We start from the raw sequence: 14,758 nt of genomic DNA, 5'->3' as shown, positions 1-14,758 counted from the left end.
AAAAGTGTTCATCATGTTCAGCATCCAGCAGATATGGCCTAATAATACTAGGTTTGAGAACAAAACTGGAAAGAATAGATCTGTGAGCCCAAGCTGGACAGAAAGGTCTGTAGCCTGCTGTTACAGTCTCTTATTCAATTATCTATTTTAGAGCAACTTGAATAGAAAGAGTTGAAGTGAAATGTGGCAGGAGAACATCTGTGCTACCATAATGACTATTCAGGGCATTTTTATTTGATTGTCAGTTTTGGCTTCCTGGCAAAATATAATTTACATGTAATTTCTCCAAACATTATTTTTATTATAATGAATTCTTTTCTTTATAATAAATCCAGATTATCCTATTACTTTTTCAGAGAAATCCTGGATGTTAGTGAAACTCCTGTGACTTAAAAGAAGGCAAATTTGGTATGCTTTTGTTTTTTGGTTTTTTGCCTGCTTTATAAATTCAGTATAGCTCCTAATGACAGTTCCCTGATTAAGTAGTCTTTTGGGAATGAAAGCTAATGCTGTAATTATAGCTTCTTTCCAAATCTTGATCACAGTGACAGTGGGCGTTTTCTTATATTTTAAGCTTGTGCAGCTGATTTGTGAACATCATGTTCATTGATATTTTACTTCTCCTTGTTCATAAATTGTTTGCAAGCAAGCTGTTATTCTTCTGGTTCCTGTGTTGTGATTTTGAGGGGCAGAGGGAGGAGGAGGAGGAGGCTGAAATTTGAGGAGAAGGACATTCGGGCTGCGAGCTGTCCTGCCTCTCCAGGCCTGGCCGCACGTGGGACTGGCCAGCTCATCCCCGCGAAAGGCGCTGGGGCCCTCACGGGCGAATGCCGAATCCCATACCCAGGGTTTCTGTTAGCATGCAAGGTCCCTTCTCTGCATGCTAACGTGGCATTTTCTTTCTTTAAAGCGCAGATTTTTCTCAACGTGTGCTCGAACAGGCAATCGAGGGAGGCGTGCTGGGGCCGCGTCATGCTGAGCGCGCCGTGATACAGGCTCTGGGCCCCGCTTCGGCGCTCTACGGGCTGCCGTAACACCTACCCTGCGAAGGCAAAGCAAACTGGTTTTGATGCCATCGTTAACATAGCCTGAACCGTTGCTCCCCGATAGGCGGTTGTTGTAGGCACGCTGCTGCGGGTGCAGCCAGGCGCCTCAGGTGCCCCGTGCTCCGGGACGCGGGGACCCGCGCTGCTGCTGCTCCCAGCGGGGCACCAGCCGCTGGGCAGGGACATCTCCCTTCATGAGAAGCCACTGCCAACGCTGCCAAGAGCAAAGTGACATCCCAGCGTCCCCAGCCCGTGTGAGTGAGCCAAGCCCTGGCGCTGCAGGGGGAGGGAGCAGCTTTCGGATGCCTTTTCCAGAGGCCGTTTCTGTAGTGGCAAAGTGACTCGGACGAAAAGGGCTTAAGGTAAGATTAGAAAACATCTAGCAATGGTGAACAGAAAGAATAAGTTTCTTCACAGTTTTGTAGATGTTTCTGCCTTCTTCATTTATTGAATAGGAGCAAATAGTTCAAGATGTGCTTTCCCCTGGGAGCTTTCCAAACTCTCACTTTCTTTCTTTCTTTTCTTGACCCTTGCTTCACCATCCTATTGTTCAGTGGAAAAATCCTATTAGAAGCATACTGGTTACCTGGAAATTAAATCAGATACTGTCATGCTGCCACTTTTCCATCTCAAGTTATGCAAAACAGAATTAAAAGGACTTTAGAATAAGACCCTTACTGTTTTATGAACTCCAGACCGTGTTAGGACTACTCTACCCAGTGACCTTTATCTGCACATAATTACAGTCTGAGGCATTCTTAAATCATTTGCTAAGCTGTTTCTAGTGTTATTCCATGGTATTCTTAAAAACCTAGGGATTACCAGAGATTACTGCCCCGTTTTCAGGGCGCAGCAGCTAGACACAAACAATGCTGGACCCTGATACTTCCAGCAAGCTTTGTTCTCTTTGATAAATCTGGTTTAAAAAAAAAAAGTTTAAAATTGACATGTTACATAGTATAGAGATAGATTTATAATTTCTCATTAAAACTTGCAATAAATTAACAAACATAAGAAAAATGTGTCTATATATAAAAAAAAATCTATGCCCTCTTATGCCAAAGTCCACAGTGTATTTTAAGCAATTTCATGATCCTATTAAATGATCACACTTCTGGAGTAAACTTCTTAATGGACTTTAGGCTCTGAACTTTCGCTGCATGTTGTGTTCAGAGGCAAGTGAGCAGTGACAGTCACGTACCTGCCTCAGGTCAGCACAGTGGTTTCATTCAGCAAATAATCTGCTCACCAAGTAACTTTTCTAGAGAATGAGATGTAACTCCAGGAGCCTGAAATAAGCTATATCTTACTTCTGTGTTACAAGCAGTTGAACATTGACTTGCAATATTGGTGGATAAAATTATTAGCATGTGATAGCTCTTTGTGAAGCAAATCTGGGGTATTGTTTTTTTTTTTTTTTTTTTTTTTGGTGGGGGGTAGTGGTATACACTGCAAGCGAAGATCAGAAAGTGTTTTTGGCTGAGCGGAGGGTCGACGTGAGCGAGGTGCCCTGAGCACCGCGTCCACTGTACCTCCAGGTCGGGCCAAAAGGACCAGCGAAGTTGCAGTCAGACCTGCTCAGTGGTCATTGCGACTGGCCCAGACCTTGGAGCTGCTCAGGAGATACCTGCCTGTGCTCTGCTGTCACTGCGGAAGACAGATTTCATATCCAAGTGTACCAGCCTTGGAATTAAATTCTCAGCAAAATACAGGAAAAAGCCTAGGATGTAGAAGAACATCCTTATCAAATGGGAAAAAATTGCCCTGAAACACTGAGCCCCTTTCACAATGTTACAGAATTTAAACATGAAATAGCCCTTCTGCTCCATATTGTGTGTACTAAAAAAAATAGATTTTTTTTCCCTCTGTGCTACAGCAACTGTTATGCAATTGCCCCAGTTATTTTGACATCTAGTAGTTGATGTGAAAGTATATGGTTTCTTTCTAGAACTGGTAAATGCAGTGGCATGTTGCAAGCCAAAGAAATTTTACAGAAATCATGTGAAAAAGCATTTGGACTGTTTTCACAGTATTTATTGAGATTATATCGCATAGTTTCCCTGCTTTCTTTTTCTTTTTTTTTTTCTTTTTTGTTTTGTTTTGTTTTGTTTAATTATGAGCCCGCAGGGACATGTGAGTTCCCCTTAGTGATGAATATCTTTCAGATTGACACAATATTTTTCTCTATAAGCAAAGAAGTTTCTTTTTATTCTCTTAAAACTAGGCTCAGTAATGGGACAGAAAACAGTTTGAATGTTATAATACACTCAGCTCTTTAGCTATACTTCAGTAGTCTCTATATCCCCATGAGGATGAAGGAAGACGACTTCTTGTCATCCATAGTAATGTAACTAGATCCTGGAATACGCTGGCGAGAAGATCCTGTTTAAAAGCCAGCTGCTTTTCTGGGGCAGTAGTGGTGTCTTTTCAGAGGTTTTGTCCCCCTTGCTTATGCATCTGTCTGTACATACATATGCTCCTTCTTTACGAGCATACAAACTAGCTGCGAATGTGTTGTTACATGCTCAGTTTCGCCTATGGGCAACAGACATGTTTTAATACTTCTTCACTTTCCTTTCCCATCTCTGTCCAGACTAAGAAATCTCTTCAAAGTCAACATCCTGGCTGATAAACGGATTACAACTGGCAGATGTCTCTCTACTGATCATCTTTTAGTCACCTATCAGGAAAGTCACTAAAGCACCTCTCGTTGCACCTTCCCGTTTGTCTGCATTTCGTCCCTGGTACTGCTGTGGGTAATCATGGTCATGACAAGTATAAAGTAAGTAGCCTTACTTTATGCTTACCTGTTTCAGACTTCACCAATATCTTTATGTGTTTAGGAATATATTTTCTCTTCTTTGGTTAGCCCATCATTCATATTTTTTTCAAGTACTTTGCTTCCTTTTCATGGTCCTTGAATTTCTTTCTGTTTCCTCCTCCTATGCTTGTAATCCCAGCAATAAACCTGAATTTTCCTAACAAAATGCATACCTTTTCTTATAGAAAACGTGGAAGACGCTAACTAAATGCAGACTAACTAAATAAAATGATAGTAGCTGGGATACATAGTATGGTAAAGCCCTGGAGTTTTGATTCAAACGAAGCAGCTCTTTGTAATAATAATAAAAAAACCCAAACCAAAAGCAATGGTGACCAATGCAAAGGTGACCCTTCCAGCTCTCCAGTACCTCTGCTGTGGTAGGGTTAGGAATGAGGGCAAGTGAGAGTCCAGAAAAGCGTTGGAGTCCGTCCTGCCTTTTCTTCTCATTTCTTTATGCCATTCAACCTTCTGGCCCACATCTCCCTCCTTTTCGAGAACTTTCTTTCATGCCTGTCTTGTGCACAGGTGACGGGTGTAAAACGAACAGGGGATGATCCACGGGACACGACCCTTCCCTGCTGCGTGGGTAATCCGTTCAGGTGAAATGTGGCTCGGCTGTGCAGTGCTCTGCCGCGTGGTGTTGTAGATGTCCACATTCCTGTGGGGACCCTGGAGATGTTAATGGCAGGGAAACACATCGGGGGTTACCCAAGGCACAGGGACCATCCCTGGCTCCCTGTGACCCTCCGCCACATGCTGCCGGATGTAGGGACGTTACAGGGGCAAAGTGTGCTATCGGTGTGTCCTTATCCCAGCTATTCCCTGAGCACCTGCCTTTGGCCGCTGTCGTAGATGAGATACCAGGTGAAACAGGCCTTTTGGTATGGCCCCTTTCGGATGGTCTCCTGTGCTGTTACAGGCTAGCTAAACAGCAGGAGTGGTTTTTCTTACCTTTTATGCTCAGCAGACAGCTTTCCCTGGGTTTGGACTGAGGACACTAAACACAAACGTAGTGGGAAAGGTGGCTGGAGGTGGTTGCGGTGGGGCTGAAAGGCAGGAAACGCTTTTGTTGTTAATCCCTGCCTGTTCAGTAAACCTCTCCGTGATAACAGAGACGGGCGACCCCGAGGCTCGCGCGGCCGACCGCTGGGAGCCCGGAGGCGGTGAGCCGGGCGCGACGCGGCCGAGGCAGGCAGGCACCGCGGGGAGCACCGCCGAGCCGCCTCACCGGAGCCGGGCTGACACAGACCCCCTCGAACCGCACCAGCTTCAGCGCTTCCGTGTAACAACGCTGAGCCAGATGCTGGGGAAAACCCGGCGTCCTGGCTCCCTGGGAGCCTTTGCTGAGGCCTGAAGCTCTGGATGCTCCTGGGGGCGCAGAGACGACCATGCTCACACACAGGCACCTGCCTGATTGCTCTGAGCCGCGCTTTTCAGCGAACAGTCCTTAAATAGCAAACACCTGGTATCAGCTGTGCTGCAGGCCGGCCGAGATCCAGTCAGATGAAATAAACATTTGCGTGAAACAGGTTCCTGAAAACATGCATGCAAGAAGGGTCATTTTTGTGCCTGCCTGACTGATCAGCATACAAAAAAGGGGATGAAATGTTCTATCTGCGGCCTGAATATAGTGTGATTAGTTATTCATTTTTATTCAAGGCTCACGTATTGTGTTTCTCTGCCTCTCTTTCAGTGGCACATCATCACCTATTTTTCTTTTTTTTACGCTTTCTCCTCTGAATCGGAGCAGTATCTCTCATTCAAAGGGCCACGCTCTGCCTTGGCTGTCGTTTAGCTACACAGATTTGGTTTGTTGGGGGCTGTGCAGGAGCAACGAGCTCACTTTGCGTTTCTGATATCGGCGAGCAGGAGGATCGGGGGCCGCAGCCTGCCTCCTCTGCACCTCGCGGGGCGACGGGCGCTGTGTGCCTGGGGACAGGGAGCCGCTCCGGGGCCGCTCAGGGCACTCGTCAGCCTTGCAGGGGAGCTTGGCACGCACTGCTGCGATCCAGGTGCTTCAGAAATGCCATAAATGATGTATTCATTAAGCAAGTTACAGACGAAATCTTGTTAAACCGTTGTGTTCATCTCCTTGAAACGCATGTCATGTTTTATAATGCAGTTTTACAAGTCCCCAGCAACATTTACAAGTCCCAACATTTTGCTTTTCTTAATTACATTTTATTTCTTGTTGTTAAAGTGCTTGAAATACTTTTGCCCCGTCCTAGCAGTGACCTCCCGTTCTAAGGCATTGTCCTCTTAGTCACCCACCAGGATTTCTGCTTAAAAATGAGTCCTTTGCCAGGACAGCTCTTGTTGCTCTTCTCTAAGCTCCATTGTAGCTAGACAGTTTTTGGTGAGATGGTGGCCCAGGACTGGTGTTCAGAGACGTTTAGAGCAGGACTCCTCATTTTATAAGATGTCTCTGCAGATGCTGCCCCAAAGCCAAGCTGGCTTTTTTCCCCTCTCTGCTGTGTTGTAAACTTAATATCTGACCTGTCAATGAATTATTCATAGGCTGTGAGGTGCTGTGCAACAGCTATGACCATTTACTCTGACTGCCTTTACACAGAGGCCATTCACTTTCTCCAGAAGAGGATTAAAGCATGCAGGTCCTCTAGAAAAGCATGAAATCTCATTTTAAAGACTAAGTGATTGGAAGTGTACCAATTTTTCCAGTCATTCTTTCTGCTGTTTAATTACCTGCACTGCTGTGAAACCATGTCTTAGTCTAAGGCCATGTTTACCTGTTTTCAGCTCCCATCCATGAATTTTAAGCCTGCGTCAACCCTTCTCCTTTGTCTTATCCCTCTTCTTCCTGTGGGTACCTGTCTGGGTACACAATTTTCAAACCACCTTTCTCACGATTTTCTTTGATGCGACGCAGTGCAATGCTATCCATTATAAGGTCTGGAGACCATTTAATGAAGTGGTTCAGGTCAGTCCAGAAGACCAAACCTTCTTGTTATTCACTGTCCCACCGGTCTCCATGACAACTGCATATTTACTTTGCAAGAATTTTATCCTATCTTCCTTTTCATCCAGATCCATTGATAATATCAACTAACGTTGGACCAAAGATAATTTTCCTCAGATATCCCTTTTCTCATAGCCCTGCTCCTTGATATCTTTACACTAACATCACAGTTTGGATAGTTATCAGTGAGCCATTTTTAAATCCACAGAATGTACTCTGCTACTTCCAAGGAATGCAAGCAAGCTTTTCAGTCAAAATGTAGTGTGATAGTAAGGAAAACTATTTCCATCAGCATAGAATTGATAAAATATTGTTTAAAAAAAGGAAACTAAAAAGTGTTTGTTTGACAGAATCTACTCTCCATGAAACCACGCTGACTGATATTAATTATATGTTTAGCCTGTAATTCTTTGCTAATAAAATCTTGAATAACCTCAGGCAAACCAATGTCAGATTGGAAAATTCCTTTCTCTGTTTTGAAGCGGTGGAATTACACTAAAATATGGAATAAGTTGGAATTTTTCTAATATTTGTTTAATAATCAGCTTTGCTGACACAAAAATACCTTCCACTTTGTTTGAGGAATTTGGTCCAGCTGATTTGAAAGCATTTAACTTTATTGGAGCCTCCGTTACTAGAGACAGACAATTGTTAAAAGAGGGATGGGTTAAGACTGTTCTGCAGCAACTGCATGTATTTTCTTTCTTCATTTCCTCATTTCTCAAACGTATGTACGTAACCGACCTCGATGTCTGAAAGTATCAGAAACCACAAGGCAGCTTTATTTTGATGTTAGTGATGCAATTAAGAACATTAATGAAAAAAACAATTTCTGAGAACAGTGTTGTGCATCAAAGCTGGGGTCGGGCGAGCCTAGCCCTCCGCTAGCAGGGCTCCCCGGGAGTCTGCCGCGCCGGAGCACAGCTCTGCAGGAGGCACACCAAAGGGACAGCCCAGCCCAGGGCCGTGCCCTCTTCTCTCCAGATTCCCCGCATAAGCACATAAAAAAGCAGTTAAAAAAAAAAGAGTCTGAAAATGTGGCTGGTATCTTGTCTTAAATGGCCCTGACGTATCAGGGGGGTCTTCACCCGAAGGCCTGACAAGCTGCTCTCCTTTCACGTGGTGCCCCAGATTCACTGCTGGGGGAGAGCCAGTCTGTGTGAATAAATGATCTGGGGAGAAAAGGGGTTGGGGAGGTTCACTGCCTAAACTAGAAATTACAGAAGAAAAATCCAGTCAGCTTAGCTTTGTGTTTCAGAACCGTGTCATTTTTTTTCTCCTAAGATCTGTCACACAAAAGTTAAAGCGTTTTTATTTCAGACCAAGCTGTAATATGATTTTGACAGAAAGCACTTTGCTTTTGAATAGCTAGATGTTGTGCTTGATTTGTGGCAGCTGATATCTGACATCCTCATCATGTCGGTGCTCAGCCCTCAAAAAAACCCCCGCATACTCTGCTGGTGGCTCTGAGTAAGTCTGTTCCTGGGTTGAGCAAAGCTGTACGTGTTTGGGCCTGAAGATGTTTTTTGGGAGCAGACAGTGTTGTTTTTCCTTTTTGTTCTGTTTTTTTTCAACAAGTAGGTTGAGCCTCTGCATATTTGCAATTAGATGGCCACCTCGCTTGCAAGATTTTTTTAATTAAATATAAAATAATAGGATTAGACTCTAATAGTGTTATACACTTTTCATCAGGAAGGAACTCAAGAGTCTTCTGGGTTTCTGACGCAACGAGAATTCAGCAACCCCACTCTGTCTTAATTTTAGAGTTTTAATGCTCGGGATAAGGAATCTGCCACAGCTAGTTTAGCAGTTAAGTGCATTAGGCAATGTAATGAATTATTGACCAGTGGCTGATAGTTTAACACCTGATCAATATGCTTAAGTATATATATATATAAAAAATCTCAGGTTGAAAAGGTCTTCCTTCCTCAGTATGGAGAGTGCTTAGGGCTGTTTAGCCTTTTTTGTCCTTCCCTATATGGGAAGCTATGGTCCAGAGGCCAGATAACTTCTTTAAGGTTTTAATGTGTTTTGCAGTTGCTAATTGCTTTAAGTCATATTGGACTAATGCCTTTATCTATCATATACATTTATATATGTATCATATAATTTATCAGCTATTGAATATGCATTTGGCATTTGCTGAGGATGGATGTTACCAAGTTTATAGTGAGCTGATAAATGTTTTAAAGATTACCACCACTACCTCCATGAGTGTAACTCAACTTGGTAGTAGTGTTTTGCAAGTTTCACAGAAAAAATAACTGTACCTAATTTGGTACTGAATTGTCATTTTGCCATTGTGGGGGAAGGAATGCTGCTTAGGTGCACTTTTTTGATGGAGCGCTAATGGGATAAAACCTTGAAACATTATGGAATCCCCAAGGTGGGAGACGTACATTTTATGAGGGAGGCAAGTCTGCCTCTTCCTCTGCCCCTGTGTGTATGTGTATAGCACAACGATTTAATCAAGAGGTTTCATTCAGGACATTGCTCTAAGAACCAATTTAAGCTGACAGGTAATAGCAGGGAGCTGTATGGCAAAGTCTCTTCAGTCAATTAAAGGAGACTGCAGGGGTGAAATTGCATCTAGTGGAGAACTCAACTCTTTTCCTTCTGTGTTTGTTTACTTTCCTTTCTAAAATTGCTCTCTCTACCCACAGCAAACAGAGCCTGTGCAGTTCTAGGAGACTGAATTGGCTTCTCTTCTGCCTTGAGCACCACTAATGAATGTAAAATTTTGCTTTATTTTTCCCTATTTATCTCTATAGATTGGTTGCCTTCCGTGTGGGTATAAAAATGTCTCTCCCCATCTCTGTAAAGAATTATTTCATTAAGGCATTTGATGACTGTAAGTATGGAAGAAGCTATATAAATGCAAATTTTATAAGATCATGTAGGTAGTTCAAATGTCTCTCGGCATAACTTGATCAACAGTAAGAAAAATCACATAATAATTTGGGAAAAAAAAGATTTCTTTGGCATTTGCACAGCTATTAATGTCATGCTCAATATTACACACTAGGTTTCCTGCCATTAGGTTAATTAGTTCTTTTCTAGGGCCATCATTAAGCCATGCCAAATAAGAAAAAGCTCCTCTCCTGTGGGTGATTTAAGAGACTCTGGCAGCTCTGGGAAATGGCTTAGGTTTTACTCTGATAAGACTACCTTCTTGTTATTTTTATTTTTTAATAGTCTTTTAGACTGTTAATACCCTAATTCCATCAGGTAAAATACTGAGAGGTTACCTGCTGTGGTGACCAGAACTCAGCTTACACCAGAATTAAAATTGTATGCGTAACTACAGCTCTCCTTTGTGACAAACAGGTAACACTGCTAAGAACAGGTGGATATGTCACAATTAAGTATGATGCATTGCAGTATTTTGGCATTAATGTGCTTAGTAAGTTTGATTATATATATTTTTTCTATAAGAGAAATTTATCAACAGTAAACAATAACGTAGGCTGCAGAAGGTCTATTGATTTCACTTATAAAGCAGGAGAAGAGTAGGTGAGGACACAGAGTAAGGAGGCATCTCCTGTCTCCTCCTCCCCTGGCACAGGCGCAGAGGCAGGCTCAGCATCGGGCCCTACATGAAGATACAGCCCTGTATGCCTGCACGGCTGGGCGAGCCTGGCGGGCCTGCCCTTGGCCGGCGGGGCCGGGAGGGGCCGTGCATGGCCCGCTCTGCTGAGGGGCACTGAGTCCCGGCAGAGCCCGGCCTGTGGTCCCCGATGCTGCCCTGGTGCTGTGGACCACAGCCTCGGGGGACACTTTGCTTGTAGGTGACTGATGCACGCGAGAGGGCACTGAGAGCAGGGATTTGGGCTTCGGTGGGGTTGCAGCCAATATCCTGCAGAGAACAAGCTTTAGGCCTTTCCCACCTGAATTTCGGCTTCTTCCTTTTCCAGATGCTGGATGTGCTGGGGACAATCTGATCGTCTAGTTCTGCCTGACATCTAAGGCCTCTTCTTGGTAGGAAAAGTCTGTGAGGACGAGGTGGATCTAGTCTTGGTAGAGATTTTTGCCATCTAACTGCGAGAGAAGTTAGAGGACGAGGTGCCTCTTTCGTTTAAAAAAGCCTGATTTTGTCTGGAGGATGTGCCTGGAGGCTGACGCGCATGGCTGGAGGCACTGTATACTGCAAAAAATTCTGACAGGACAGTTGGTCACAAAATTAGCTCTGCCCATCCATTAGAGACCCTTCTGTGAATAGAAAAAGTGACCAAACTAAAATTTATAGATTTTAAGTTGAAATACACATATTTATGCCAGGCTTAAGGTCTTACTGGCTAAGTTTTGTGGAAGAGAGAGATGGTATAATGTTAACGACATTCTTTGAGAAATTGGATGGAGAGTAGAAATACAGACTCGGTTTTCAGGCTGGTGGAGCAGCAAAGCAAAACACTCCAATGATATGTAGACTTCTCTGGTTGAATTTCAAAAATGCATGTCAGAAGCACTCTCGAATGGAAATATTCAGAAGATTAGCAAGTTGAGATGAACCACTGTGTTTATTTTGTTACCCCAGATTATTTTCTTGAGGCCTCCTGTCATTTGTGGTGTACTTCCTGCAAGCCCTGATGTTTGCTAGCAGATGTTTATATAAAGTTGCTGTAATTAAGCAAACTTGAGATCTTTCACTAAACTTTCTGATTTAGATATCAAGTAATTAAGTAATGACTCCTCTGTTTGACATATTTGTGCTGCATAAAAACATGATAAAACTGTTTGGAGTAAAATAAAGTGAAAGAAAAGAGTGCCTGTAAGGAACAGGAGTCAGCCTGGCAGACAGGGAGGTGATACGGGCAGGGCTCTCAGCTCTAGCACAGATGGTCCCAAAATGTGGGTGACCTTACAGTTTCTCTGGACTTAACCTATCTCAGACTATGTTTTTAGGAAGGCGTCCTGGCTGCCGCAGGGTCGATGCTAGGCGAAGATGCCCACCCGAACCTGGGGGCAGCGAGGGAGAGATGAGGGACATACTGACGCAACAGCGCTTTACTGGTGGTGCTGGGCCGTGCTGGGAGGCAGTACGTGACCCACCACGGTCCTGGGCACACGGCTTGGCCCCAGCCATGCTGAGGGGCTGGACAAAAAGGTCTGGGTTGCCTCTAGGTATATAAAATTGATGGCCAAGTACAGGAAGGTTTGTCAAGACCAACAGTTGATTAAATGTTTTAATTTAAACTGTCATTTATTTGTTTAATGTGCCAGTAAAAGCTTACTGCTGTTCAGCATGAATTGTTCTGTGAATAGTAACAGCAATAGTTTTCACTTATGCTGAAATATAGCCTTCTTGCCTCCTTTTTGTTACTTTCTATTTCTTTTTATGACTCTTTCTAAAGGTTTAAAAAGTAATTGAATAAAATCTCCTGGTAAAGACATGACTGGTCTATAAATAGGATTTGCTGCTATAGTGTTGCCAATAGAGAAAATTAAGATTTCTACTTAGAAATCAATGAAATGTTCCTTTAGCTGTAAAAAAAAACCAGTGTACCACTGTTCCTTTCAGGCTGCTCCAGACACTCCTGCTCATGCATGGTGATGGTAACACTATCGCTGGTGGCTGATGCCTGCCGCTGCCAGAGCCGACTGCACTGAGTGCTGGGCAAAGCTGGCTGCTCCAGGGTGCAACGGTAAGTTTTGAACAGTGAAAAACATCCTCATAATATCTGACACAAAAACAGTCTCTTTTATTTGAGGGCTCAAAATGTTTTACAAGCACTAGCTAATGAAGCCTTACAACACCCTGCAGTGCACTGTAGGAAAGTGCTATATAGAATTATTAAATGTAAGTACTGCCATTGGCCTGAATCCCTGAAAGAGGTCTGTTGGTCTTCCAAAATAGGCAAGTAAAAGACCTGCTTATATATCTATTTGGCTACTATCCATTATCAAAGCCAGACTGGCAGATCTCTCCTCAGGTGTGAAAGGGATGTTTCAGTCATGGAGCGTTTAACACCCAAGTATTCCTTATTTGTAAAAATAAATAGAATCCTCATTAAGACAGTATTGAAAGACATCTTGTAAATGCATGCAGCATTGCAGCCCTGCACCTACACACTGACTCCTAGGGCCTCCATTCAGCTCCTTGTTCCTGCAACTTTTGCTTTTCCACCCACTTTTTTTGCAGGTTTCCAGAAATGAAACAGAAAGGTTGAAAAAAATTAGTTCTCCAGTCTTTCCCCAGGTAAATGTGGGCAGTACCCCGGATTAGGGCAGTACGGTGTGCAACGAGCTTACTGTGGAGCTTGCCAGCACGAGCCAGGGCAGACTGGAGAGCGCAGTGGTGTGAAACTGTGCTCGAGGAGCAGGTAGCCATGCAGAAGGAAAGGGCAACCAAAAAGGTACCTGTTTAGCTGAAAGTACACATTAAAGTAGAGCAGTACTGGTTTCCAGAAAGTTCACTAGCCAGGTTATTTCAATGGCAAAAAAAAAAAAAGTTTTAAAACCACTACAAAAAATAATCAAGCTGGGGCATAGGGAGGCTTAGGACTGCCTACTCAGGACTACTAGGCCCCCTAGGATGACCCGAAACATTCATGTGCAGGGCCCATGAAGCACTGGAGACAAGTCTGGGCTCACGGGCAAGAGCACAAGGCACTACGACCCTGCGACAAACTGCGGGAAAACTCTGGAGCGGGATTACTCAAAGCGGGGACTTGGTCCCGCTCCGGAGCCCCAGCAAGGCTTATCTGGCCTTTGTCACCTTTCTGGGTATCTGATTAAAAAGCGGAAGAAGAGAAAAGAAAAAAAAAAGTCTGAGCCTTATTAAAATTCCCTAATATTGGCAAATGTGAATTCAACAGCCCCGTGAGAGGAGGCTCTGTGCCAGCCACAGCCGGCTGGGCGGCAGGGGGTCTCCTCTCTGCTCCCGGGGGCACTGTGATGCTTTTGGTGCCACCGAGGCTGCACGGTGGGATGGTGGCGGTGGCTCATCCCCAGCACCCGGCCTCCGAGCAGAGCACAGCCTGGTGCCCGCGGACCCATGCGCCCCGGCGCTGCGGGGCCTCGCGCTCGCGCCGGTGCGCGGGAACTGGCTGCCGCTGCTGCTTTGCTGCCGGCAGGTGCCATCTCCCGAGCTGCGACCAGGTCCTTCCGCTCTGCCTCTTGTAGGCGACTGGGCATGTGTTTTTAAACTAAGCTTCCCATCGGCAGGGTCTCGCTGCAACTAAACGGTGGGCAGCAGCTGCAAAGCGTGGTCTGCTGAAGTGCAGCCCGGATGAGGGGACCGTGCCGGGCACTGAGCGGCGGGCTCGGGGCTTGGCGCAGGCACGGAGGTGCGGGAGCCGCCCGGCACCACCAGGTCTTGGCTGAGATTTCCTCACGTTTCTGGAGCGGGCCACCCCGTCTGCAGCAACAGACCAGTGGGCATGTTTTTGCACTATATTATTATTTTTCACAAGCTGTCTCAGCTTGTTTTAGGTGTAATACTGCTGATGTGTTTTTGTAGAGAGCAGTGTGGATTTGAGTCACACAGTATGCTTTGTCCTTTCTCATTCAAGGTTTCAAATAGGCATACTGTTTACAGCTACCATTAGAAGGGGTAATCCTTCAGGCATAATATAACATGCAATTTCTTTATACTCTGCGAGAGTCTGGAACATCATGATCAGATTCCAAGATGGTCACAAAACTTTTGCTCATCTTTCTTTGATATATTTATTTTATTAGGGCAGAACCCTCTGAGAAGCTTATTTTTATAGTTCTTCTTTCTTTGTCGTTTTCAATGAAATACATTTTTGAGAACCAAGCCAATGAATTCTGACAGTTGATTTTTTTTCACTATTATTTGGTTTTGCAGATGACTCCGTAATATTCCACTCTTAAAAAGGCACTTTGCTTCAACGCCAGAAGTGTTTTCTGAGTTCTGCCTCTTTCTTATCTATCTATATTTTCTATCTT

The 14,758-nt window shown here is 44.3% G+C and overlaps 1 long non-coding RNA gene across 1 annotated transcript in view; it reads left to right on the top strand.

Annotated features, from left to right (window-relative positions):
• Window positions 1-307: 307 nt before the first annotated feature.
• Window positions 308-14,758, top strand: part of LOC135324802 (uncharacterized) — a 54,465-nt gene continuing 40,014 nt past the window's right edge. The window contains exons 1-4 of the long non-coding RNA XR_010386066.1: window positions 308-408; window positions 911-1,408; window positions 3,640-3,828; window positions 12,366-12,489. This is a non-coding gene — a long non-coding RNA (uncharacterized LOC135324802). The remainder of the gene's footprint in view (window positions 409-910; window positions 1,409-3,639; window positions 3,829-12,365; window positions 12,490-14,758) is intronic.

Source organism: Dromaius novaehollandiae, chromosome Z (assembly GCF_036370855.1).
Source record: "Dromaius novaehollandiae isolate bDroNov1 chromosome Z, bDroNov1.hap1, whole genome shotgun sequence".
Lineage (NCBI taxonomy): Eukaryota > Metazoa > Chordata > Aves > Casuariiformes > Dromaiidae > Dromaius > Dromaius novaehollandiae.
This window is presented reverse-complemented; position numbering and strand designations above follow the sequence as displayed.